Raw genomic sequence first — 23,296 nt, 5'->3', positions numbered from 1 at the left:
GGACAGAATTGTCGGAACATCAGCGATGGTTGTTACCGGATGCTTATGTGTTACCGGTCGTAACTATGGCTCATAGTCCAGCTCATATTAGTGCAAAGGGCATATGTAAGCTTTTGGCCCCGGTATGGCAGAATGAAGGAATTCCGAAATGTGCAGAAAATGTGGTTAAGTATTGCATTGTTTGACTAATGCATAACCCAGGAAAGGGTACCCCAACTCCGGCAGGTCATTTTGCTTCCCCGTCATATCCTTTTGAGGTGTTGCAGATTGATTACATTCATATGAATCGCTGCAACAACCTCAAGTATGTTCTGGTGGTGGTATGTGCCTTTTCCCGTTGGATAGAGGCCTACCCCTTAAAAGATAATACTGCTCTTTCGACTGCTAAAGTGCTAATCAAGGAATTCTTCCCTAGATTTGGTTTGCCGCGCTTTGTCTGGAGTGACAATGGAAGTGAATTCATGGGCCAGATTATGTAGAAAGTATGTTCTGGTCTTGGTATTAGACAGAAATTCCATGCGGCAAACCATCCACAGTCAGCAGGTTTGGTTGAGTGTTAGAATGGTACACTCAAACTGAAGCTAGCCAAGATTCAAGCCAGCACTGGCCTTACTTGGCCTGATGCTTTGCCCCTAGCTCTTTTGTCTACCAGAACTACTGTGCACTCTTGTATGGGACTTAGCCCCTATGAGGTGGTATTTGGACGCCTGGCTAACGTTTGGGGTGTCCCTCGTCCCAAAAGATATTCTGACATACCATATCCTTTGTTGATTGATTATTTGCACGATTTGACTACTAAATTGAGTATTATTCGCCAACAGGTGCAAAGTGTTTTGCCGGAGGCCTCCACAGACCCAGGTCATACGATTCAACCTGGAGAGTGGGTCTGTGTAAAGAACTTTCAACGGACCAAGAATCTGGAGCCTCGCTGGTCTGCGCCTACGCAAGTTTTGCTCGTCACCCGCACGGCTGTAAAGGTAGTGGGAAAGCGAAACTAGGTCCACGGCGTGCACTGTAAAAAAGTGCCACTGCAGTTGCCCTTTGACCAGTGGATTCGTAGTGGTGTGAGAGAATCGGACACTGCAGCGATTCCTTGTTTCATTCCCTTCAGTGACGCTCAAATCTATGGGACTCAGTCAGAAAAAGCGGATGATGATATTCTTCAAGCTGCTGTGCCTTTGTATCGTCAGATAGACACTACAAATCCAGAAGCTCTATTTCAGGACCAGACCGTGCCGAGCAAAACACGTTACAATTTGAGACCAAGAACTAATAAAGAGAACTAATTTTTTGAACATTTTCCTATTTAAAGACATTTCTTTTTGAACTCTTTTTGCTTCCTTGGATACAATTTTAATTTTAGATGTGCCATCTGTCTCCGTCGCAGGGTCACGGTAGGAGTCTCAGACTGTAACCTGATTTTTGATCCTTTAGTAAGTGGCTAGTGCCTCAGGATATACAGAAGCAAGTAGCTGAGTGATTAAGGAAGATTGCCGTGAGCGACATTTTATTTTTTAGATAAAGATGGATGGCGCAACAACCATAGGTAGGAAACATAGGAAGCAGGAAATGAGAACCAAATATTGTAAATTACTGCGTAGTCGCTTTGGCGTAACTTTGTGTGTTTTGATGGTTTTGTGTATTTTATTAGCGTGCACAGGATGAATAATACATGTTTTGCAAACCAGAAATGTTGCTAATTCTACATCTTCTTTGACTTCTCGTCTTTCTGTCTTTTCACATAAAATGCATACTTTACCCCCTCATGAGCAGATAAGGTGAGCCGAGTATATGAACAATACGTTCATTCAATTGTTGCACCAACATCAGTTGGCTATTAACATGACTGACTGTTGGGTGTGCGGTCTTATGCAACATAATGCGCAAAAGGGAATGCCATATCTGGTTCTTCCCTTCTCATATGAAGGTTCAGCTTGGGCTTATCTGACGATGTTCTCAGCCGCATACCACAACACACTTAGAAGCCCCATAAGAACTTCTGGTAATGGACTAGATTTCAGTCATAGCTCTCTGATAAAAGGCATAGTGATAATGGCTAAAATCGTAGAGAAGAATAAGATTCCATTAGATGAGAAGAGAGCTTACGATGGATGGAATGTTACCCACTATGTCTCTATTCTTGGTGACAAAACTAAGAAGGGTGAGTCTTCTCCATTATGGACTGTGCCCCATCAAGGTAATTTTTGCCTCCAAGTAAATAGCAAGAAAGCTGACATGCAACAGAAATGTGCATACACATACTTCTTTTCGTCCCTTGATTTTCCTTTGTTGGTTCTGTCACAAGGAACGTATTTTGTCTGCAATGACCGAGCTCATAATTGGCTCCCTTCCAGTTTTTCTGGAACCTGTTACATAGCTTTCCTCCTTCCCTCTACAAATACGGCTCTGTCAGACCATCACAGAGTTAGGCATAGCTGAGGTGTAATTGATGCCAAAGACACGGCAGAACAAGAGGGAGGAGACTTCCTTAAAGGATTCCTTCCCTTTTGGGGCCCGATGATTAACAGCAGACATATTAGGCAACTGGTTCGAGTGGTTGAGACCACTATTAATGTTACTGCAGGTGCGATAGGTAACATTACAGCAGAGCTGCAGGCTGACCGTCTTATGACGTTGCAAAATCGAATTGCATTAGATGTGATCTTAGCAGACCGAGGAGGTGTCTGTAGATTGATCGGATCTAGTTGCTGCATTTATATTCCAGACGACGCTCCAGCAGTATACCAAGCCATTTCCAAATTGCACACGGTCTCCGAGTCGATTCACCAGGACGAAGGAGATTGGTCTTTTATGGGATGGTTTTGGGGAATATTGTCAACTTGGGGATGGAAGATCTTAACGTTCCTTGGAGCAATCTTAGCTGTCATATTCTCTTGTTGTGTATGTGTGCAATGTGGTCCTGCAGTTTGTGGCCTGATGGCTACTTTATGTGTTCCACAATCTGCTACTCAGAAGACAGAGTATATTCGAATGATGGTGCAGCAACAACTTGAAGATCTTATGAACATCAGTGTTGATTCTGACTCAGATTAGCGTGAGTTAGTTTGTCTTTGCCTGAGTAATGGCAAAAGGAGGGTCTGAGGTTTTGAAAATTACAAATTCATTCCTAATCAGCCTCCATTTTGTGATCGCCGCCATTTTATGTTGCCCTCACTCAGGCAGCTCGGCGAATGCGATGTTTTTGTCGTTTCTGCCTTTGCGTGTCAGGTGGCTTCTCTGCTTATGTTAACTAGCGAGTGTCAGGGTCTGGCCGAGTACACTAATTCCTGTCTGAGCTGATTAATCCCCTTCCGGACTACATGTTGGTTCACACCATTGTTTCCTTTAAGTTATCTTATCTACTGACCTTCGCTACATGTCTCCTGCATTCTCCTGTTTCACGACTGTCCTTCTACGGCACACAGCTGTGTTTTCTCTGCTTGTAAATCGAATAATGTGGATTCATTTTGTAATTTACTTAAGGGGTCGAGTGACAAACGGGACCGGGAATTTGAGTTGCCTTAGTCTTAAAACATTGGGGCATATTACCAAGGGCATTATCGCCGCATTAGCGGGATTTTTTCCCGCTAATTCGCCGATAATTTTATCGCCCTATTACCAAGCTGCCGCTAACACCAGTTAGCGACAGCTTGTAGGCGATAGCGGGCATTTAGGGGCCCACTTTGCATTTCAGCGATAATTATCGCTAATGACATGCAAAGTGGGCGTGCCAAGATGTTAGCGACTGAAAACAGTCGCTAACATCTTTAACTCCTATGAACAACTTTTAGAAATATTCGCGCTAAGCGCGAATATCTCCAAAAGCTAACGCCTGCTAAAAGCAATTCTTAGCCATGTTATCCAATGGAAGGTGGATAACATGGCTAAGAGCATTGTCACGATAATGCATGAATATCGCTGATTTTTCAGCGATATTCATGCATTTCGCAGGATTTTTACCGCTTTTGAGATAAACCGTGATAATATCAAGGTATCTCAGCGGTAAAAATCCTCGGTGTGCGGCGATATTTTTTTCCCGCTAACCAAGCAATAGCGATAATTATCGCTATTGCTTGGTAATATGCCCCATTGTTTCTAACGTTTGCCTATAGCTCATGCTCGTGTGTAATTGCCTTTTTGCATTGTTTCATAAAATATATAAACCTGGGCGCCACGGAGTTAAGTGGCAGTCTCTTTTGAACCTCGTTGCATTGACGACTTCTAAGACCACTGTACTAGCTGCAGCTAATAAATACCATCTTCTACGCCAGATGAAGAGTCTGTGTCTCTGTATTTGATAAGGCAGGTGAACTCCGGGGATTTAGGCGTACCCTGCGCCGCCGGGCCTTAAGGCTGCGGTTCTCCACAATGTTACTGGGTCTTGTTATCTTTCCTCATGCTCAGGTGTTCAGTGGGTTACATACTGTTGTCTTTTTTTTATATCATCTTTGCCGTGACTCCGGGCCCTTTGCAAGATCATGGTAGCCTTATTTCAGCTGCTGGTCTCTTGCGCATTCTGTATAATACTTACTTGATGAGACACATTTTGGGACGCCGTTTCATGTTGATGTGGCCTTGGGTAATCCCATAGGCTGATTTCATTGCCTTTGTTCTCCCGTTCCGTGTTTTGCCTGTTGCCGAGAGCCTGCTGCTGGCCAGTTGACCTACGAGCCGAGAGCCGCCCATCGCCCGCCTCCCGCCGCCGCCTGCAGAGACCCGCAGAGACCATTGAAACCATCCCGTCCGCCTTCTCCCCGATCCCGATCAGCGGATACTGGTTGTGGCACGGAGCAGAGCGGGGAGACAAGCGGGAACACAAGCGGCTGCGCTGGGCTAAGAAGCCCGGAAACAAAGCGGCATAGCGGCCGAAGTTGAAAGAGGCTCGCCCATAACCCCGCCTCTGGCTCACCCCTGACTTTTGCCTCACAGTGGAGTGAGCCGCACAGTAAAAGCATCCGTGGAGAAAACAGCAGAGAGTAGGGCTTGAGAGGGGCCGAGAGCTAACAGCCTTCAGCGCCTGCATCGCCTTCATCGCCAGGCAGCCAGCCTGAGGTGAGCTCGAACTACTGCAGAGCCTATTGCAGAATCCACTGCTGATTCACTTGGATATACTTGGATCTTTGTCTCCGCCACCACTCTGCTTTTAACCGCTTGTTAACCGGCTAACCCCCGACGGCTGCTGTTGTTGCTTCCACCCATTTGCCCGCCTTGCCTGCTCGCTGCCCGCCTCGCTGCCCTGTCCCAACTCTGCTGCAGCTCTCCGTGTTGGCGGCGTGTGGGCTCCTGGCGTATTCCCGGCGTCTGTGAGCTGGGAAGGGCAGGACGGGACAGGAAGGGGAGCGGGCAGACAGGCTGGGGAGCTGGGAATCCTGCAAACCTGGGGGCGTGAGAAGCGGCGCCCAATTCTTTCTGAGACCATTAAAGTACTAATGCACTAGAGGAAATTTTGAGCTCCATTGGCTACCCGTAACTCTTTGTGGCAACATCTAAGTCCGGAAGGCAAGCTGAGGTACTTCTCCTCTCTGAGGGGGCCTATTGTTGTGCAAAGGGAAACAGCTACAAGGACCACTTATCAGTCCCACCCCAGCCGTACCTTCGGCATGCCGGTGCGCCTGCCTGCACTGTCAGCCACACAGGGACCACAGCTGGGAAACTGCGCTAACAGCGCCAATAGTTCGCATTAGGGCCGCTGTCCACTCAATTTCGCTTGCCATCCTCTGGTTAATCCTCCAAACCTTGCAAAACTCAGGGCCTGACAGGCTCAAAAATGAGGTCAGGACGGGTCCGAGGAGGCCCAACGAGCAAAGGAGGAAGAAATAAAAAGCAAACGAACAGCAAAGTCGCTTGAGGAAACTAAAGAGATTTCGCCAGCCAAACTCAAGCCCACGACACAGAGCTCCCTAATCGACATATCACTGGATAAATCCGCCCCAAGCAATTCGAACAATATGGCCAAAACAGAAAGGAGCATTAAAACAAAAACCTGCCAAACCTCGTTTCAACCTAAAATCTACACAAAGTTCTGCTTCCTAAAAAATGCGGGGGATACCTTATTTTCAAAGATCAAAGAAGTATTGGGTTTACAATCACCCCTCGAACCATCTCAACTCTCACAGCCCTATCAGTTCAGCGGCATACAGCCCTCAAAGGCTAATGATAACAGCAATGTAAACCCTAGCTCTATACCTAAAATCTCACCTCAAACAACATCAACTCCCCAGAGCAAAAATTGCCGGTCAGCGGAAATTACTGCATCGGCAGGAACCACAGCCGGATAGAAATTGATTATAGACGCCAACCTAATCCAGGTACATTGGCCAAACAATGCTAAAGATATGTTATTAGGAACACTAGACGACAGTAACATCAAAACCTGCGACAACACCAAGAGCAACAGTATTATTAAAGAAAGAAGCCTTGAGGCTATAAGTTGTCCCAGAGAAATCAATAACAAGGAGGGTGCAGAAAATAAGGATCTATCCCTGGCAACCCTTGGCACTTCTTACAAAGAACAAGAGAAAGGAGAAAAGTGGACGGCGAAGCTACAAAATAAAACAGATAGGCAAGCGAGCCCAGCTTCAGAGGTGATAGAAATATCCTCTTATCTGGGGAAGGAAGAATGGGAAGACCTCATCGCTGCATATTCCCAGGACCACAGTAGAAGTAGGACGGCCGCAGACATACGGAACACAACAACTGATGGCCGCCAGGAACATCTGGCAGAAGCAGGCATGCTAGACGGGGAACAAAACTGCAAGGGTCCACCAGGAAGTCAAGAAGAAACCCCAAAACATACCAGGCAGGAGAGCGCCTGGCCCAGCCTCCTAAACACATTAAAACTCCTGGTGGAAGCCCTTCACTACCAATCGGAGAAAATGGAAGTTCAATTAACGTTATTAGATTCATTAGCCGTGTTTGTGGTTGCCATAGATGGGAAGCTGGGTACACTAAACACGCTTCTCCAAAGCAAACTTGATCATCTTCAAGACGCAAATAGGACCATCAGCAGTGGGTGCGGATGCGGCCCAATCGTCGATAAATTATCTTCTCTTCCAACACTACTGACCGACCTGTGCACACAGCTCAAAAGACCTGCTCAGCAAAACTGTATGCCGGGTTTGGACACACAAGGACATCTAAAAACAAATGACACCAAAACTGCTCCCTCCAAACAAACAGAGGTTATTGATAAAGGAACATCTGGTGTAGAATTAGAAACCACAATAAACACTGAACTGCCGGGCACAGGCACACAAGGTCATCCTAAAAAGAATGATCTACCAAAAAGGATCGAGGCCAACGAAATTGGACCAATGGTCCCTTTACTCACGGATACTGTGGACGAAGACAACACAGATTTAAAAATGAACGCCAAACAGAGGCGAACAAAAAAACTCAAAGGCAGGAAATATAAACTTTGCTCAAAACGCGAAGGATTTACACAACTTTTTGGGCAAGTTATTGCTGCAGAGCAAACTACCGCCCAACCTGGGGGAGAGACAAGAACTCCCAAAACCCCAGGAGTAGAAATAACATCAAATCAAACTTCCAACAAAAGGGGATACACAACTGTGTGCTTGGAAAAACCAGCCACCACCAAATACAAAGAACAAGAAGCCCATAGCAAACTCAAATCCTTTTGTCCACAGCCATCTGGGAACAGCATAAAGCCTACCAATCTTGACCTGTCAAAGGCACTAAAAAACAACACGAAGCCCAGTTCCAATCCCACGCAAAATATAAAACAAGGAACACCGTGGGTGCAAGGGGTACAAGGGATGGGAATAAGCCGGGGCTCTCTAACCAAAGTAATGTCATAGGACTGATGGATAGCCAACTATTCGCCATCACCCAAGCAACCGCGCCAATATATATACGGTCAGATCATACAACACTAGATCCGGCACCCGTAAATCTGTCAGACTATACGCACCGCCCCCTGTGGGATGGGGAGAACCACAAAAAAATCTGAATTTCCTGCCTTTGATCAGCGCGCTCACGATCAAGCTCTGGGCGTGGCAATCAATATTGACGCACATCGAGCAAAAGCAAGACCAATACAATGTGCGGAACTGAAATCCTCAACCAACACCTACAAAGGAAGCTGGGCTTCAAATGATCAAGGGAAAACTCCAGATGCCATATGGTTTAACCCAGACTTCATCTCCAAAGGAAGACACAACATACTTAACAGAGGCAACATCCTACGGCTGCTATCCCACATCCCCTCCCTGGCAGACGTGGTAAGCTCAGACCTTGTTTCGGTCGAATTCATAGATGAAGAAGGTAAGGGTAGGGAAGCAGCGAAAGCGACCTGGGCCTCCGGAGTAACATCGCAGAAAATTCTATCTGAAGCTGAGGTATTTAAAACCCGGGGCATTACGATAAAACCTTACATAAAGCCAGGATACCCGGATAAACTAAATCCAGGAGTGAAGCCGGAGTTGAGGGAAAACGCAAGCAGCCTCAGAACCTCAGTCCTCAGAGGTGCGGTAGGGCCTTATGGAACAGGCAAAGATGACCATATCGAAAATACTCGTTGGACAGGAGCCGATAGGGTAGCTCCGACTGAGCTGCCAGATCAAAGATGGATCGTGAGAACCATAAAAAACAATAATCGACAAACAGGTCAAATCCCACGGGAGTACAAGCATGACCAACTGAGCATTTGCTCATGGAACATTAATGGCCTAGCCACTAAAATCTTAGATCTAGAATTCATAGACTACATAAGATCGTTCGACATAGTGGCCTTACAGGAAACATGGCTCGCCGAACCTCCACTTCTCCAGGGGTACTTACGCTTCTTCTCAAGCGCCGAAAGGACAGCTAATTATGGACACCTGAAAGGCGGTCTAGCAACATACGTAGCAACTACAAGTTTTGTAATGGTAGAAGAAATCGGGCCCTCTTCGGCAGCAGCCCTGGCAGTTAAGCTGCTTCTAGCAGCGCCAGGTTTAGGTAAAGCCGACACTGACTGCATCCTGATTAATGCCTATATCCACCTCAAAAGGAAAAAAAAAGCAGCAAAGGAATTATACAACTTCTCGGAGGAATGCATCACGGGAAGATCAACAACAAACCTGGTTCTTACAGGGGATTTTAATCTCAACCTCATGGGCACATCACAAGAAGAGGCAACTATAGCTCAAAACGCAACATGGGACATACCGCTGCAATGGAAGCTACAAACACCTAAACAAACAAAATTAGGATCCCAGACACTTGAAGAACTACAACATTTCAATATCAGAGCTCTAAACTGCAGGCTTGCAGGTGACAGCCCTCCAGCTCTAACTTTTCATTCAACAAGAGCATCCAGTATAATAGACAATACTTTTATCTCATTACCCCTCTTTCACTACATAACCGAATAGGCAAAAAAAAACGACAGTGATCACTGCCCTCAAGAAATTGGTCTGGACATTGCGAGACCCATACTAGAGCGATCAAATGCACCAAAAGAGACGATTCATAAAGCCAATTTCAAAAAAATTAAATACTCCGCAACGATGGGTGAAACCTTAATAGAAAGGGCAAAACAGCACTTTGCGGAGCGAATTGGACCAAACGAAATCATGAAATGGGAACAATTTACAAAAACCTTGTCCAATTATGCTTTCGAAGCCTAATCCACATGCAAAGCACAGCAAAACGAATAACCTGTCTCGAGAGTATAGAGAAAAAATTAAGCAAAAAAAATATTGATTTATCGTCTAATGAGAGAAATACAGCAGGAACCCAAGGAAAAAGTAAAACAAAACCATCTACGAATACTGAAAACATCACTAAAAATGCTGAAATGGGAAGCAAACAAAACACAGGAGGACAACTTGTGGGCAAGACTCAATTCAGACATCAAACAGAACGACGGGGCAAGGTTCTGGAAAACTAATAAATCACTTACACGAACAGCAAATACCGGGGTTTCATCCAACATCACAGAGGAAACATGGAAATTCTTCCTTGGCAATCATTTCAATTAAAACTTGCCCAATAACCAGGACCTATCAAAGATTAAAATGACAACAGACCACAAAGCCGACAACGCAAAACCAACGCAACTGCACAAAAATATCAAAGACAGTTATGAACTAACCAATCCCCCAAAACTGCAACATAACATCAAACGCCAAATCAAAAAAGGCAGAAGGGAAGGAGCCCCGGGACCAAATGGGATCCCGCCAATCCTTTATAAACAAGACGCAGATAGCTGGGCAGCAGCACTTGAACCCCTTTTCCTGGAGATCAGGAACTTCAACATCTTGCCAGGGTCCTGGAAGGGTTCTATCATCTCCCTAATATATAAGGCAGGTGACCCGCCCACCCACAAAACTACCGACTAGTGGCCCTAATTGATAATGAGGCGAAGTACTTTGCAGGCATATTGCTGGAGGAGCTACAGGCATGGGCCACAAAGAAATCTTTAATACCGGTCAATCAGACAGGCTTTGTCAAATCAGTGGGCACTATGACCAACATCCTAACCATGGGCATGCTAATAGACAAGGCAGAAACAAAACTAAAATGCCCCTACACTTCTGTTACATAGATTACAAAGCTTCTTTTGACCACATCAACCGGAACATCTTATGGTCAAAACTAAATGGCTCGGGATCTCAAAACCATTGTTGGACTTGCTGATAAATCTGCATACGGAGACTTGGGTACAGATAAAGGGGGGGGCGGCTCATTGCTGTTGAGGCGCATACAGACCAACAAGGGACCCAAGCAGGGCTGTGTCCTGCCCCCCACTCTGTTCAACCTGTACCTAGGTGATCTGGTACCAATCTTGAACAACTGTAACTCCCATGCTCCCAAATTAGGAGGGCTGCAACTACCATGTCTATAATACGCGGACGACATAGTCCTAATAAGTCCCACCAAGGTAGAGCTGCAAAACCTTGTGAATACGACGCAGAGCTACTCCAAGTCAAACAATCTAACAATAAACGTTGAGAAAACCCAAACGATGAAGATTAGCAAAAGTAAAAAGAAACCTCTCTCATGGTTCTGGAACAACTCTCGTATTAAAGATCCGTTGACATACAGATACCTAGGCGTGAAGATTGAAGATGGTGGTTGATTCAGTGTGCAAAGATCAAGCATCAGAGGAAAAGGACTCGCATTGGCAATCTCTCTAAAAGCACTCAACAATAAACTATCTGGCCCTTCTCTAAAACCTTTGATACAAGTTATTCGCGCTAAATTGTTGCCAACTATTACCTACGGGAGCGAGGTGCAGCGAGGCAGAGACGTAACAACACTGGATAGCACGATTACAGCTGCACATAGAGTCATCTTCAGTCTTCCCAAGCGAACCTCTCCATCGCAGATTAGGCTGGAGTTAGGTATCCAACGACAGCTCCTGGCAAGACAGGGGGCCTATATTTGCGCATGGGATAAAGTGAGGAAATCTGCACAAGGAACAGTGAACAATTATCTATGGAGGGAGATAGAGCAGCATCCAACCTCACCAGCAGCCAAGTATTTGGCAAACAGTCTTGTAAACACTGGGTTGAAACAGCTCTGGACCACCCCCACAAATCATACAACGCTCAAAAATCTGGTCAAGAAGTCAATCAAACAACTGTCATGGGTTCAAGACAAAGCTGACTTCTCAAAAAGAACGCATGCTTGGATGATTCTAAACTCGTATTCGGCAATAGCTCCTCAGAACTATCTTGGCACTTTGTGCTTTTTGGCGCTATTTTCTCTAGACAATTTATAATCTCATAACTCAAGCTCTACAGATTAAACTTTTGTCATTTTCGTGTTATTTTATGTACTTTTGTGCCGTGCCACTAGAGGGCTAAGCACAGGTTCATTTAGTGACTTTTGTAGTTCATTCTGACATGGACTGTGTTTATTATTTGAGTGAGGCTTCCAACACTCTCAACTAATTGCCTAGATTCTTACAGCCACCATTACCAGTGGTCTCTTTCTTACATTCACATGCAGAATGTGGTCAGAAACAGCAGAAAACATCTGACGTTTTCCTATGGACGTTTGGGGAAAAAGGAAGAGTTTCATGGGAAGTCTAAACCAGAATTTCTGATTCCATATTAATTTCTCATTTCTTAATGGACTCTAAGGAACCAAATATTCACGGACCGGGCTTTCCAGAAGCCCAGAGCTAGCAGTACTACTAATATTGGTAACCCCAGGGGCTGTAAAAATTGGACCTTTTTTCTGGGGCACTCGTAATAATGGCTTATATATCTTATTTTGAGTGTCTTAGCGGTCCAGCCAATTTGTCTGTGCTTCATGGTCCTTGTGACTGTTCTTTATAGTTGCTGTGTTGGAGTCTTCTACCCTTGCTGCCTACAGGCAGGTTTATGATTGTTTGCTGTTCACAAAGGTATTTTACGAGTAGTATCTTTAAGACTACAGGGTCTCCACAGATAAAGAGGTAGGACAGCCCTGTATTTTTAGGACATGTCTCCAAGTGTCTTTCTCTCTATCTCCCTATGGTTCAAATTTCCAATGTATTTGTCTCAGTTGCATTGTTTGTGCCTTTTAGTCTAAGTGAGTGTCTGTGTCCCCAAGGCCTAGAACCATTTGTTTGCCCTCTTACTCCTACCTCATTATCTCTGAAACCCCAAACATTTTTTTGCTACTTGTTTTGGTTCCAGTGTGCATCAAACACAAATGATAAAATGATACACCATAAAATTATACATGGCTCAATAGTGATGAAAAGGGATGAATTTCGCTTTGGGGTTCTAATGGACAAAATAGGTTTACTTGAGTTGTCTATTTGATTCAACTTAGAACCCTGTTGTAAAGATCTATGTATTAGGCAGCAGCATAAAACACATTTATAGTAGTTATGTTTTACAATTAAGGATAAAGGAGCCTCCAAGCAGCTCATCTCCTGGATGTAATGTCCGGGCTCAGAATCTCCCAATCTTCATGTTCCATGTTACATCATATGTAACTTACTTAATACCTATTGTGGCTACACAAGTTCAAAAGAGAAAACAAAACAACACATGCCAAGTCATTCCAAATAAAAATGTATGTGAAAATTTCAAATATACATATACACTGTTCCATCCCTCTATCCCCCAAAAAAGACAGCAATATAAAAAGGAAGAACAATAATCGTGAACAAAATAAAAGATTAAACAAAAACAATATTCACAGTTGTTTGAATGATATTATAACAACCCTGGAAAGGTAAGATTTACAACAATGTATGAAACTATCCAATAAAATATTCTTTTTGTCTCATTGGTTTCACTATATTCCCACCAAATGCTATCTTACAGAGATTGTTGAAAAAAAATTCTCTACAATTTGAATTATTCTGTAATCCACTTGATCGCGAGAAGAACTTGGCTATGCTTCACCCAAACTCCCATCATCACACAACCAATCAAATATCGTACTGAAATGTATTCGGTTAATGTCCTTAAGAATATAGAATTACCAAACCTTACCATCACAAAGGAGTACCAAATAACAATAGACCTGCATTACAATCAGTGGTTGCAAGAACCTTCCCTGGCTTTTAAGACGAATGCAACATTTCTTAACTCTATCATTTGCTTTCATATGGACAGTTTTACTATTATGCTTTGTGTCACAGTGTTTTTTTGTAAATGGCTTGAGCATGCACTAACCTTTCTCTAATACTCTCAGGTCACCAATTCACTTTCTTAAAATTTGACATCTATCCTATATTTTGTTTTGAGAACTGAGTTCTACCGCTCATCAGTTCAAAATGACCACATCCCATAGATTCACAAGGAGTAACCCTGTATGTCTTTATAGTGTGAAAGAGATAATTCCTCCATACCAATGTATTGTACTTAGCTAGTTGGATTGATCCCAGCTCTTTTAAAATGTTCCACTGCATCAAGTCCAGCTAGATTGTACACTGAAGTGACTTTGCGTCCAATACCATTCCTTTGAAAACATACTTTAAACTTATCTGGCATAAATTGAGGTTCATCATCACTTACAATACATTCAAGTAACACTTTTTTAAGAGGTACTCTGTTGAGAAATGTCACCACAGCAATAGAATCTGCTTTGTCAACTATTTCAAACTCTGGCCTCTTTGAAACATAGTCTATAATAGCAATAATGTAAATAAGATCACCATTTCCTAGAATTGGTCTAGTGATATAAATTCCGATCCTTTCTCAAGGCATACCAGGACTGCTAATTGGGCAGGAAGGTAGTCTGAATGTGACTGTGCTGATCAGAATTGTCACACAGAATGCAATTCCTCACTTTCTTCTCAATTGCTAGTCCCAAACCAGGCCACCAATACAAATTCTTCACCCTACTCTTGGATTTGCCTATACCTAAATGTATTTTATGACAATAGTCAAATAATCAAGTTCTCAAACCCTCAGGTGGAGTGACTTCACCACTCCTTATTACTTTACCATCCTGAATGGATAATTCCTGCATTACTTCTCAAAATGGCAGTACCTTTATCCAAATAATTTTTCTCTGGCCATCCATCAACAATCATTTTGCACAAATCACTGAAAACAAAGGGGCTTATTTATGAGAAGGTTGCAATGTGGTGCATGCTTGACGCAAACGTTTAAGTCAGATTTTTGAAGCAACGCAAAGCCACTCTGCTTGCCACTGAGTGGTTTAAAAATCTGGAGTAACCAATGCAGCACAAATCATTGTGTTGTGTTACTCTGCGCGGGAAGGTGTTTAATGGGCATTGCATGGGTTTTCCCAAGCAAATGTCATGGACTTTGATGATGCATCCCCAGATTTGCAATATCTTGTAAACCAGGAACTGCAATGAAATGAGGAGAGGATGTGGTCTGACAGCTAGATTGCCGACTTTGGAGCTGGGAAACCAAGATTCGAGCCTCGTGGTGGTGTCCACATCCTGTGATTCTAGGCAAATCTCTTAATCTCTCCATCCCTACCAAAAAAATTAATGTGTCCATGTGTTACCTAACGGGTGCTTATGTAAAGCGCTCCAATACATTTGGGTCGAGTTTGCTCTATATAAATCTGCGGTACAAAAGGGGGTGGTGATGGACGGAGCATCTGAACCAATCAAACACTCACACCCATCAACAGATCTGGGTTTAATCCATCACCGTTCTTTAGCTCACTCTACCACCCCAGTTCAGACATGGCCATATGCAAATTAGTCTGACCCTGTGCCTCATGGGAACAGTCCAGCCCGAACTGCCAAGCCATGCCTTCCCTGGACCGGATTAAAGCTTCCTAGGACCGGTTTTTGGCATTACAGACGTATTCAGCCAGGCTTGCTTGAATCCAGTGGCAAAGTGAGCAAGGGACTCACGTCTGATCATACCCAGCCAACTTATGGCGAACAAAGCGTTACAAAAGGGGGAGGCGATGGACGGAGCATCTGTACCAATCAACACTCACACCCAGTCAACAGATCTGGGTTTAATCTATCACTGTTCTTTAGCCCACTCTGCCACCCCAGTTTAGACATGGCCATATGCAAATCAGTCTGACCCTGTGCCTCATAGGAATAGTCCAGCCCGAACTGCCAAACCATGCCTTCCCTGGACCGGATTCAAGCTTCCTAGGACCGGTTTCTGGCCTTACAGCCGTCTTCAGCCAGGCTTGCTTGAATCCAGTGGCAAAGTGAGCAAGGGACTCACGTCTGAGCATACCCTGCCAACTTATGGCAAACAAAGCGGTACAAAAGGGGGTGGTGATGGACAGAGCATCTGAACCAATCAAACACTCACACCCAGTCAACAGATCTGGGTTTAATCCATCACCGTTCTTGAGCCCATTCTGCCATCCTAGTTCAGACATGGCCATATGCAAATCAGTCTGACCCTGTGCCTCATGGGAACAGTCCAGCCCAAACTGCCAAGCCATGCCTTCCCTGGACCGGATTCAAGCTTCCTAGGACCGGTTTCTGACATTACAGCCGTCTTCAGCCAGGCTTGCTTGAATCCAGTGGCAAAGTGAGCAAGGGACTCACGTCTGAGCATACCCTGCCAACTTATGGAGAACAAAGCGCTACAAAAGGGGGTGGTGATGGATGGAGCATCTGAACCAATCAAACACTCACACCCAGTCAACAGATCTGGGTTTAATCCATCACCGTTCTTTAGCCCACTCTGCCTATACCTAAATGTATTTTATTACAATAGTCAAATAATAAAGTTCTAAAACCCTCAGGTGGAGTGACTTCACCACTCCTTATTACTTTACCATCCTGAATGGATAATTCCTGCATTACTTCTCAAAATGGCAGTACCTTTATCCAAATACTTTTTCTCTGGCCATCCATCAACAATCATTTTGTACAAATCACTGAAAACTAAGGGGCTTATTTATGAGAAGGTTGCAATGTGGTGCATGCTTGACGCAAACGTTTAAGTCAGATTTTTGAAGCCACGCAAAGCCACTTTGCTTGCCACTGAGTGGTTTGAAAATCTGGAGTAACCAATGCAGCACAAATCATTGTGTTGTGTTACTCTGCCCGGGAAGGTGTTCAATGGGCATTGCATGGGTTTTCCCAAGCAACTGTCATGGACTTTGATGATACATCCCCAGATTTGCAAGATCTTGCAAACCAGGAACTGCAATGAAATGAGAAGAGGATGTGGTCTGACAGCTAGATTGCCGACTTTGGAGCTGGGAAACCAAGATTCGAACCTCGTGGTGGTGTCCACATCCTGTGATTCTAGGCAAATCTCGTAATCTCTCCATGCCTACCAAAAAAATGAATGTGTCCATGTGTTACGTAACGGGTGCTCATGTAAAGTGCTCCAATACCTTTGGGTCGAGTCTGCTCTATATAATTCTGCAACAAAAAAAATGCTGAAAAATCTTACGCCTTCCCAGGGGAAGCATAACAAGGAGAAATCATTCTATTTCTCCTTGTTTCTTCCTCTTTCTATGTGTGCTGCATTATGCAACACACATTGAAAGAGGAATACGCCTCCTAGGATTGCTTTTGTGCATGAAGTTGCCCCTTCCTGCACTAAAACAATCCTGCATACAACACAGACACCCTTGTACAAGAGTGCATGCTTTGGTGCCTGGCTGCCAAAAGGGAGCAAGAGCAAGGGAAAGGACAGGAATGCACCATATTGCCTTAAATATGGCACATTCTTACCCTTTCTGTGTCATACAGTGCAGCGCAACAAGTTGACTTGCAGCACTGCACTGATGACTTTTCCATATAGTTGCCCCTAGGACTTCATCTTGTGCACCTGATCATTCATTATCTGATATACCATGCATTTCCAAAACACATACAGTAAAGGGGACCCATGGGCAGTTTAATGACCAGCTCTGAATACAGGCCCACCTAACAGTAATCACAAGAGAGTATCAGAGGGTCAAAAGTGAGACAGGCTAAATTGTCAAAGACAGAACAGGTATGGCGCTCCCACTGGCCATATGACTAAGGGGCAAGGGTTATAAAATGTGCCAGATCAAGATCAGTATCTGGTCTCTGGCTCCCATCAGTCACCATTCGGAACCGCCCTTCATCATTTGGGGCTCCGAGGACCAACACTATACCAGATCTTGGTGTTCTAGCAGAAAGGGGGAAATCTTCCTGTTAGTCAGTAAGTGTTAGTGTTATGGTTGAAACCATATGTGTTGGTAAAGTGACTGACAGGGTTGAAAAGGTGTAGTGTGCAGTGCAAGAAAAAACCAAGAAAAGTATAAGAGGGTGAATAAAATTGGTTTTAAGGAGCAAAAACTAATTTAATGAGGTATAACTCCTAGCACCAATATTAAAAAATAGCCAAGACAGGGTGAATTTATAACCTGTCTAGTGGTGTGACGTGGTCGACATGTTTCAGCAAAACTGGCCACTAGCCTTGCTTTCTTCAGGACCTATTAAATACAGCTACTGCAAACAAAGAAACCCAACGTGACAGGTAGGTAAAATGTAGTGTAGGAATGACACAGAAAAGTCACCTGAACCTCCAGGTTGTGTCTGTTCCAGATCTCTTCATACACTCAGCGGTGGGCTGAAATAAAAAGCATGGCGTGAGCTAATCCCCCCATATACCTGTCTGAGACAATCCTGTCTAGTATACCTGGTGCAATTAATCCACATAGGTGTGGTCCATGGCTTGGACTCTGAACAGGCACACTGACCACATTAGTGTAAAATACAAATAGTGGAAATTGAAGCATTTCAAGTTTCACAGGGTACTTCTTACCTGATTAGTAAGAAGTATACACCTCACCTCGCCTGGCTGCGGCTCAGGACTGGTGAAGCACCGCTCTAAAAGAGGGTGAATAAATTCAAAGAAGAATCATCCACCGTATCATGCCTGGACTTGATCATTGAGAGCACATGTCATCGCTAGATGCTAGCAGTTAGAGTGTGACGGTAGAAAATGTCATAACCGCTTGTACCCGGAGGATATATCATATTGCATGTTACCTTTAGTTACAGGACCCATTGCCCACTGAGCTATGCCCAAACGTAAGAACATCCAATGTCTATCCCAATGCGAATAACACTGCGTGCCCCATGAGGGAAGGACTGCAAATGCATGAAACAAGAAGACTCAAAGGGCCCATTAGTAACGGATCGCATGCTCAAGAATGCGTGGTGTGGCTCCAAAAACGCGTGCTGTAGCTCTGATAACGCTGCGCGCACTCACCTATCCGTCGGTACTTCCTAGCGGCATCTGTGCCGTCTGGGGAGGTACCGGCGGTGTGTTGTTGAAGGGAATATATTACGCGTGCCCTCATTGGTCCCTGACGTACACGTGACGCGCTATTAGGTGCGTCAAGCGTCAGTGATACAACAAAGTCACTGATAGGGGCAGTGTCCCGGCTCGGTAGCCAATAGCGAGCCTAGTCAATGTAAACAAAAAACTCAGCTTAATCCCTCGAGTCTAGAAGTAAGAATTGTGCTACTTTGTATAATCAGCCGAGATTCCGGGTAGTGCTACCGCCCCGGCAGAGTAGAGGGCATCGTTTGGGACACCTTAGATTTAAACAGGGCTAGCCACAACAGTGAAATCTTTGGTCTCACACAGCTGACAAGAAAAATGTCAGAAGTCATATGGAAATGGTCACTAGTTTGTCATACGGTAGAAGACATAGCGGGCAACAGGAAAGGTATTGATGTGAAAATATACGAAAATATACAGTGCAGTCTCCCAGGAGTGTAACTTGGGATGATACAGATGTCATATTGGCTTCAAATACATAGCCCAATGGCCTAAAGCTGTGTATGTATTGGATGACCATTAGGGCACATTAACAGAGTCTGATAGCCACTCTGAGTCAAAAGCACAACAAGGGGATGATTCAAAACGAGGACCAGGGGATGTCATCATTCAGCCCCGTGCGGTCAGTCCCCAACCTTAGTACCCATTTCTGTTCTTTCTTATGCAAGAAATCGCTCACATTGGTGACATGGGATGGAATGAATGGTTTCTCCAAGACCGTCCATTTAAAGGACGTGGGTGTGTGACTTTGCGTGATGAAATGGTTGGTAAGTTTGGTAGCCTGTCTCCTGCAATTAATGGTACTTCTGTGCTCAGATAGCCGCACCTTTATTTTGCGGGTGGTCATCCCTACATATCTAAGCTGGCAGGGGCAGGTTATGAGATAGATTAGTTTATCGCTGTTGCAGTTCGTGAACTTCAGTTGTCTCCAGGGCCTAGAAGTCCCGATGTCTATCTCAGTTGTTCTGGACGTTTGGGCACATGATTGGCAAGTGCCACAAGGATGGTGGCCAGACACAGGGGGTAGATCCCAGAGGGTACCTACAGCTCTCGGAGTCTCATCAGGGGGTCTGGTGTGTACCATTCTGTCCCGCAGATTGGGTCCCCTTTTGAAGGAGAATAATGGTTGTAAAATAGAATGTGGTCCTGAGTTTAAGATGGGCCAGCGTTTCTTGACCGCTTTCTTAATACTGTGGGACAGTGTGCCAAAGGTGTGTACAAAGGTTAGCCTTTCAAGGGGTGCTTTCGGAGTGGTAGGTTCTAAAAGTGCTGCCCTATTATTGTTGCTGGCCCGTTTCAAAGCTCGATGTACCAGACGGGGAGGGTATTTTCTTGCAACAAGCTGGCTTTTGAGTGCAGTGGAATGCGTTCGGAACGCAGTGCTGGTGGAACAGTTTCTTTACCATGCATTTCACCATTGATGCTTGCCACCCAGCATCGCTCAAGATCTTCATCAGGAGCTTCCATTATAGATAAAGTCAACTGACTCAAAAAAAAACTGCTGCTACATTATTTTTACCCTGGGTGTGTACTGAACTTCATAATTGTTATTTAATAATTTAATAAACATACGTGCTCAAAGTGATGAGGCATTGTATAAAGACTCCTTAGTACAAACTTTGATGAAAGTTTTGTGTTCACTATGTAATATGACACATGTGCCCCGAATTTATTACCTGTAGGGCTCTAGACCTCACACGCACACTGGTGCCTTGCGTTCAGTTATGGAATATTTTTCTTCTGTAGGGTTAAGGGAATGAGAAACTTAAGCAACAGCACACTTTGATATGTGTGTTGGTTTGGGGTTGCCTAGCATCGGTACATTTTAATTTAGGATTTAAACTTTTGTAATGGTGGTGCATGACAAATGTGTTATTTCAAAATTTCAAACGCAACCTAATATTCATCAGAACATTCAGATTTGTTTTTGGGCTTTAGCAATTGGAGAATGTGATATACCATACACGACAAGTCTTTGGACAAGTCTTAAACTGGAAACTCTGCAAGTCCTAAAAACACTCAAACATCAGCCCCATCCATGGCTCTTGGGAAATCTCTTATTGCTCTTATTTCCAGCTGACTGACCCTATACAAAATTAATAAAATTAAAATATACATTTAAATAGGGGCACTGGAGCAAGCAATGATGAGCTCAGGGAAACACATGCACTCCTATATAGTGTTGAATTCAAATGTTAAAAAAAGTTTCAGCTACTCAGCAGTAGAAGGGTAAAAATTGTCCAAATGGAATAATGTAAGAACATAATAAGTGATAACTTCAGTTCGGGACCAGATAGAGAAATGCTGGTTCCCCTCAAATAAATTGCAATTTAAAATCCTTTTTACTGGTAAAGTCGGATTTTAAGTTGGTATTCTGAAATTGCCAATTTTGAAACGTTGACATTTTTCTACCTAAACCAAGGGTACCTTTCTCCAGTGTCCAGTGTAAAATGACTCTGAATGGCTTTCATGTGATGTTTTCTTTTACAAAGTGAGGACAAAAGGTCCTTCAGTACGGGGAAGGAAGTTCACCTCCAGATCAGGATGCCCTAGGGGTGTTCCTGAGCTTCAATAGGTACCCTCAGGATTTGTCCACCCCTTCCTGACTCCTACAGGCTGCCTGGGGGTAGATTAGACAAAGAGGGCATCTCCCCACCTAACAGGTGAAAACAGGTGAAAACTGGGTATAAAATTGGCATCTTAAGAAGCTCTCATCAGAATACCATTGGATCTGTGGAAGATTCAGAAAAAGGCCTGTCCTGTCTTCTGAAGGAAGACTGAATCAGCTTACCTTGAACCCAAGCTACCCAGAAGTGAATTTAGGAGTCCATTGTGTGATACTCCCTGCTTGAGCAACATGGACACAACAAGCTTCTAGGGGCGTTCCTGCAACTGTCCAACTGACTAGCAGCAACTGGTCGTACCTGGCCCTGCCTGAGCTCTAGAACAAGGTAAAATCATCAGCGAGATGAACCTGGTATTCAACCCGCGCTCCTTTAAAGTCAGCATGAACTTGGTACATAGCAACCAGATAACGGCAATTGGCACTTTGTGCTTTTTGGCGCTATTTTCTCTAGACAATTTAGAAACTCATAACTCAAGCTCTACAGATTAAACTTTTGTCATTTTCGTGTTATTTTATGTACTTTTGTGCTGTGTCACTAGAGGGCTAAGCACAGGTTCATTTAGTGACTTTTGTAGTTCATTCTGACATGGACTGTGTTTATTATTTGAGTGAGGCTCCCCCCCGCTCTCAACTAATTGCCTAGATTCTTACAGCCACCATTACCAGTGGTCTCTTTCTTACATTCACATGCAGAATGTGGTCAGAAACAGCAGAAAACATCTGACGTTTTCCAATGGACGTTTGGGGAAAAATGAAGAGTTTCATGGGAAGTCTAAACCAGAATTTCTGATTCCATATTAATTTCTCATTTCTTAATGGACTCTAAGGAACCAAATATTCACGGACCGGGCTTTCCAGAAGCCCAGAGCTAGCAGTACTACTAATATTGGTAACTCCAGGGGCTGTAAAAATTGGACCTTTTTTTTGGGGCACTCGTAATAATGGCTTATATATCTTATTTTGAGTGTCTTAGCGGTCCAGCCAATTTGTCTGTGCTTCATGGTCCTTGTGACTGTTCTTTATAGTTGCTGTGTTGGAGTCTTCTACCCTTGCTGCCTACAGGCCTGATTCACAAAGGTAAACTTCCAATTTAGCGTAGGTTCATGATTGTTTGCTGTTCACAAAGGTATTTTACGAGTAGTATCTTTAAGACTACAGGGTCTCCACAGATAAAGAGGTAGGACAGCCCTGTATTTTTAGGACATGTCTCCAAGTGTCATTCTCTCTATCTCCCTATGGCTCAAATTTCCAATGTATTTGTCTCAGTTGCATTGTTTGTACCTTTTAGTCTAAGTGAGTGTCTGTGTCCCCAAGTCCTAGAACCATTTGTTTGCCCTCTTACTCCTACCTCATTATCTCTGACACCCAAACATTTTTTTTGCTACTTGTTTTGGTTCCAGTGTGCATCAAACACAAATGTTAAAATGATACACCATAAAATTATACATGGCTCAATAGTGATGAAAAGGGATGAATTTCACTTTGGGGTTCTAATGGACAAAATAGGTTTGCTTGAGTTGTCTATTTGATTCAACTTAGAACCCTGTTGTAAAGATCTATGTATTAGGCAGCAGCATAAAACACATTTATAGTAGTTATGTTTTACAATTAAGGATAAAGGAGCCTCCAGGCAGCTCATCTCCTGGATGTAATGTCCGGGCTCAGAATCTCCCAATCTTCATGTTCCATGTTACATTATATGTACCTATTGTGGCTACACAAGTTCAAAAGAGAAAACAAAACAACACATGCCAAGTCATTCCAAATAAAAAATGTATGCGAACATTTTAAATATACATATACACTGTTCTATCCCTCTATCCCCCAAAAAAGACAACAATATAAAAAGGAAGAACAATAATCATGAACAAAATAAAAGATTTAAAAAAAAAACAATACTCACAGTTGTTTGAATGATATTATAACAACCCTGGAAAGGTAAGATTTACAACAATGTATGAAACTATCCAATAAAATATTC

This window comes from Lissotriton vulgaris, chromosome 4_1 (genome assembly GCF_964263255.1).
Source record: "Lissotriton vulgaris chromosome 4_1, aLisVul1.2, whole genome shotgun sequence".
Lineage (NCBI taxonomy): Eukaryota > Metazoa > Chordata > Amphibia > Caudata > Salamandridae > Lissotriton > Lissotriton vulgaris.
This window is presented reverse-complemented; position numbering follows the sequence as displayed.